General features: G+C 39.4%; 2 protein-coding genes across 14 annotated transcripts in view; both read left to right on the top strand.

The window, feature by feature from the left end:
- The window catches only part of LOC137627778 (kinesin-2b-like), a 439846-nt gene that overhangs the window by 160710 nt on the left and 273100 nt on the right, over window positions 1–6036 (top strand). The window lies entirely within an intron of this gene.
- Window positions 2094–6036, top strand: part of LOC137627777 (tetratricopeptide repeat protein 19, mitochondrial-like) — a 134742-nt gene continuing 130799 nt past the window's right edge. The window contains exon 1 of one of the 2 annotated variants that reach the window (XM_068359086.1): window positions 2094–2126. The gene's annotated coding sequence lies outside the window, so the exon portion shown is untranslated. Of the gene's footprint in view, window positions 2127–2344; window positions 2367–6036 lie in introns of those variants that run through there. The other variant, XM_068359087.1, reaches the window with a different exon arrangement.

Genomic DNA, 6036 nt, shown 5'->3' with positions numbered 1-6036 from the left:
GGAATTAACAGTAATGAGGAATACCATAATAACTTAAGATTTGCAGGTGACCTAGTTCTATCTAATGAATCAGGGGATAAATTGCAAAAGAAGAGAGAGAGAGAGAGAGAGAGAGAGAGAGAGAGAGAGAGAGAGAGAGAGAGAGAGAGAGAGAGAGAGAGAGAGAGAGAGAGAGAGAGAGAGAGAGCAGAAATGTAAGACTGTAAATAAATATGCGTAAATGTAAGATAATTTTCAATGAAAAAAATGTAGTTAGACAACAAATAAGGGTTATGGATGAACCTCTAAAGATTGTTTATGAATATCATATACCTAGGATAGACAGTAGGCCTAAGTGTTTCTCCAGGACATGAGACCGAAATTAAAAGAGCGATAAGGTTAGAGAGCTTTTAGTAAAAAAAATTAAATCATGAAAGTAAGATACCACTTTCTCTAAAATTAAAAGTATTCAATCTGCAGATGGTCCGACCAGCAGGCCATTACCTTATGCACCAGAAACTTGGAGCCTTATCAAAACCTTAGAACATACAACTCAAAGATCAATGGAGAGAATAATGTGGGAATGACAATAAGAACACGGATACGAGGACAAACTAAAGAAGAGGGTATTTTAATAACATGTAAGAAAAAGAAATGGACATGGTCAGGACATATAATGAGGATAACAGATATATTATTATTATTATTATTATTATTATTGTTATTATTATTATTATTATTATTATTATCACTTGCTAAACTACAACCTTAGTTGGAAAAGCAGGATGCTATATGCACAAGGGATCCAACAGGAAAAATAGACAAGTGAGAATAGGAAATAAACTACAAAAGAAGTAATTAACAATTAAGATTAAATATTCTAAGAACAGTAACGATATTGAAATAAATCTTTCATACATAAACTATAAAAACTTGAAAGAAAAAACAAGAGGAAGAGAAATAAGCTATAACAATGTAACCAAGTGTACACCAAGACAGTGGAAGACCATAGTACAGAGGTTATGGCACTGCCGAAGTCTAGGGAATAATGATTTGATTTTGGAGTGTCCGTCTCATAGAAGAGCTGCATACCATAGCTAAAGAATCTCTTCTACCCTTACCAAGAGGAAAATAGCCACTGAACAATTACATTGCAGTAGTTAACCCCCTTGAGCGAGGAAGAATTGTTTGGTAATCTTAGTGTTGCCAGGTGTATGGGGACAAAGGAGAATATGTAAAGAATAGGCCAGACTATTCGATGTATATGTAAGTACAGGAACAATGAATCGTAACCAGAGAGAAAGTCCAAAGATGTATGCTAAATAGAGAATTGTTGCGGAGTGATCCATGATGGACATTATATATAACAGAATGGGTCCCTGCAGATTACAAACGAAGCAGGAAAAGGAAAAGACGATGTACTGGCGAGTTAAGAAAATCTGTTGATATAGACTGGCATTGATTATAACAGAATGGGTCCCTGCAGATTACAAACGAAGCAGAAAAGAGAAGACGATGGGTTGGTGAGCTAAGAAAATGGTATAGACTGGCATAGAAAAAACATAAACAGACGCAAATGGAAGGATATTTCTGAGGCCTTTGTCCTACAGAAAACTATAGCTACGGCTGATGAAGATGAGTGGCCAATAATATTTTTTTTTTATTAGTATTGTGTTACTGTTTAGCATACATGAATCAGCTGTGAGGTAGCATAAATGCTTGCGGACAAAGAATCTTGAAGATTGTGGATTTTATTTTTCCTTGTTTCCTTTCCTCACTGGGCTATTTTCCCTGTTGGGGCCCCTGGGCTTATAGCATCTTGCCTTTCCAACTAGGGTTGTAGCTTAGCATTTAATGATAATAATAATAATAATTTGTGGACCGGAACCAGTTGCTCCTGTAATTTCTCTGCCAAAACAAGATTCGTTCTCTACAGCAACACTTTTTTTACGACTAATAGAACTGAATTTATAATTCATTCAGACCATTTTATTCATTATGAATACATCGTTTTATATGAAAATATTTTAGAAAAAATACTGATATATAAGTTTTTTCGTGATCATCACTTACCAAATATGCTAAATATCTTAATGTAAACGAGTTCCCAACAACAAAACTTTACTTTAGTGTAGCCGTCAGTACTGGTAAGACTGCATAATTTTATTTATTGTATTACTATTTGCTTTTGAATGAATGCAGTTGTAAGAAATTTGAATACTGGCTAAAATTGTCATTGTGTATACCGGTTTAATCTTTTTGGATACATTTATATATGCCGAAAATTAATTATAATTTTATTCTGTCGTTAACTTAGCCGAAAATTCTATAGCATTATTTGCTTGAAAACTTTAGAATAAAGGCTGGCTACAACTACAAGTGGACAGGTAAATTGTATTCGGAATTGAAAGGCGTTCTTGCAGTGTTATTCATTCGTTTTGATATAATGTAGATTTAAAAACAAATCGCCAATCGCCATTATTATCGAAAAAAGTTTATATGGAGTAAAAGTTTTTACCGGTAGGGGCATCACAGAAATATAGAATAATCGGTAAAGTATGGTAAGTTAACAGAGCTCATTTCCCGATATTATTGTAATATATTACAGGGTAATGTAACTTAGGGAAAAAGGGTTGAATGTAGTTAATAGGGACAGGGCGATATCTTTCTTATTACTAGCCCAATCGTTTTTCCTTATGGGGAAGTTCTTTATTATGATCATTCCCATGAAAAAGAGCCGATTTCGGACATTTTTTACTCGATTTTCGGGCGGTCCAAGGCCTGTTCCCACAAACTACAAAGGCTCCTAATCCCCATTTTTTCTGCACCTTTCCTTAAAACTACATTCATACCAGTTGATTTCACAACCTAAAGTACAGCAAGGTCGTCTAGGCCTGTTTGATAAATTTATATTTGTTCCTACACCTAATATAAACCTTTGACCCTTACTAGAAATAGCTAATGACTTTAGCAAAGCTGGAATGACCATTAAGCTTTTAAAGAGGTAAGGACGGTTGACTGTCAGGTGGCTGGTAGGTCCTTCCAACCCAACAGATAGCGCTACCTTCATCTAACTGTTTTAATCTTTTGTGTTTTGTTCAGTTTGAATATTGATCTTGCAGTCGTGTTCACTTGATTTTAGTGGTAGAAGTAAGGATATGCATAAGAGTTGGCTTGCTACCCTTCTTCCCTTCAGTGTCTGCCGATTCTGAAGGTGCTAAGTACGTATTACCTGGCTATTGTGTTTTCTGCCCTGCGAGAGTGTTGTCATCGGCCTACTCGATTCCAGAGAAAACAGACTTCAAGTTCTTTCTTCCCTCCCTTGTCTTCGCTGCTTCTTCACTTTCAAAGTCCAGCAAATCCGATCAATAGAAGTTACATACGTGTAACTCCTACCGTTTCTCTCCCCATGAGAGAGACAATGAAAGTTCCAGGAACCTCCATTCTTGTGTGATTGCTGAGAGTTGCCCTTTAGTTGGACAAAACATTGGCACACTCAACCTTATGGATTTTTTGGTTACTTGGAGGAGGTGTTTTCACACTTTTTACTTGTGTGCAGTCTTACAGAGGGAGGAGTGAGGACTGAGAATTGTCCCATTGTGGGAAAAAACATTGGTTCTTTCAACTCAGATTGAGCATAATCACTTCCGGTTGGAAAGGAAAGTTGCCGCCCTCTCTTTTTCCTTCTTGGATGATCTCTCTCTCTCTTTCGGGAGAGGGAGAAACTGTAAGTGCCTTAAGTTTTCTGTATGTGCTGCTATTGCTCCTTCCCCTTCGCCTGTTATGAAGTTCCAGTGACAACCTCTGAATCTTTGGATGTGAGTCCTGCCGAGGAAGGAGTCACAGAAGCACTGGATGACTGATCTGTCTGACTATTTGGAATCTCAGTCTGGTTCCTCTGCATGGTTTCTTGGAAGGAACAGGGCTGCACTTAAACCCCTCCAGAAGCTATTGTGGTATGAAATACACGCTCAGACCTCTATTACCAGTGCCAAATCTTATATGAAACGAGGCATAAATGCTCTTGGTCAGGACTCGGAGCCATGCTCTCATTCTTCTCCTACCATGGACATTACTCGGACGCTTCAGTGACACCTTCGCATGCACGAACTTCCAGACGACCACAAGCTGCCCAGATGAGTTCTCCAGAGGTGAATGACTTCTCAGATCAGTCTTCTGGCGCTCACAAGCAATGAACATCTTCTCCACATGTATGCATAAAGAAGGCTGCTTGTCATTTTCAGTCTTCACGAGACCATCTTCCTCCTACACGAGCGTAATGATCTCCACTCTCCAGCTAGTCTGCAGACAGAACTGTGTGATCTCATGATAATCCTTGGTTGGAGAGGATCCTTGCCAACAACCGTATGAGGAAGATGTGGCCTCTCAGTGCTTGTACAAGTGCTGAAATCGTGTTTGAGAGGTCTCCTGTTTCAACTTCTAATGTTCGACTGAGTTTGAAGATATTGGTTTCCGGAAAACTAGGTCATGGATCGGGTTTCTGTCTTCTTCTTTGAGTATGGGAAAATCTAAATCAAGGGGTAGTATTAGCCCATCAGCAGATCTTGAGCAATGGTTTCACTGAAGCATGTCGAGAACATCCTGAGGCAGGAGAACGACAACTGTGGATATCCATGTCCTTACCAGCAGTGCTTGTGGTCAGTCTCGTACGAGACCGACCACTTGTAACTGGAGCATAAGTTTTTGTACCTTGTGCAGACAACTTCCCCTTATAATTTGGCTTTGGTACAGCAGTGCTGTACAGTACCTCCAAAACCATGTTGAGGAATCATACTGAGACTCCGGAGAGTCAGACTGAACTGTTGTCCTGTGCATCGCTGACTTCTTACTTGGTAGGCCACACATCTGAAGATTCGGTTGTCATCTCTTGAACTCTGCAACAGGTGAAGGGGAAACAGCAATAACAGTGCAAATCAGAAATATTTTGCACCTACTGCTTAACTCTTTCCCTAAAGAGCGAGAAAGATCATTCAAGAAGGAAGAAATAGTTTGGCGTCCTTCTTTCTCTTCCCTACTGATAGTGCATATGCTCAGATATAATGAGTTATGATAACCATTGTTTTTGCAATGTGACAACTCTCAGTCCTCACTTCTCCCTCTGTAAGACTGCACACAGATAAAATGTGTGAAAACGCCTCCACCAAGTAACCAGGCACTCCCTAGTGTTGTGTGCATTGATGTTTCTTCTTCCTAGAGGACCACTCTCAGCAATCACACAAGATGGGAGGTTCCTGAAACTTCACTGTCTCTCCCATGGGAAGAGAAATGGTAGGAGTTGCACATACATAACTCCTATCAATCAGACTTCCTGGACTTCATGATGACGTCTACTGCACGCTCTTCTTCAAAAATACAATGCAGGGGAGAAAAAAGAACTTGAAGATCGTCTTCAGAGTTGTGTAGGCCAGTGACGACACTCGTAGGACAGAAAACACAACATCTGGCCGATATGTCCTTAGTGCCTTCCTGGATCAGCAGACACTGAAGGGAAGAAGGCGGCGGCTCCCCTCCCCTGTTGACCGAGCACTAGTGATATCCATGGAAAGTTTCCTTAAGCTCATGTTGTCATCATTGCTTTTGGCTACACACAATGGACAGGACAGCATTAGACATGCCGCTCGACCGGATAACGGCAGATAACAAGGGAAACTTGTATATTATTTCTTCTACCATAAAAATCCCTAGAGCATGATTAGAAGACCAATATTCAAACTAGAAAAAAAGGAAAAGACTAAAACAGCCAAATAAAGACACCGAGAAGTACGTCAGTACCCAAAGTCAAAGTGAATGTAGCGCTGTCTGTTGGGTGGGAGTGGCCTACCTGCCACCTGACAGCGAGCTGTGTTCAGCTCGTCAAAAAGCTTAACGGCCGTTCCAGCTTCATTGAAGTCATGCTCTTATCAAAGGCCTAAGGTTTGTACTCTATTACGTTTAGGAACATATATAAATTTATCCAATAGTCCTAACGTACTTTTACCATACTATACTGTAGGTTATCACAATATAATCTTTATTTTTATCTTGGCCTAATCTCAT

Source organism: Palaemon carinicauda, chromosome 35 (genome assembly GCF_036898095.1).
Source record: "Palaemon carinicauda isolate YSFRI2023 chromosome 35, ASM3689809v2, whole genome shotgun sequence".
NCBI classification, from domain to species: domain Eukaryota; kingdom Metazoa; phylum Arthropoda; class Malacostraca; order Decapoda; family Palaemonidae; genus Palaemon; species Palaemon carinicauda.
The sequence above is the reverse complement of the archived record's forward strand: the minus strand, read 5'-3'. Positions and strand labels throughout refer to the sequence as shown.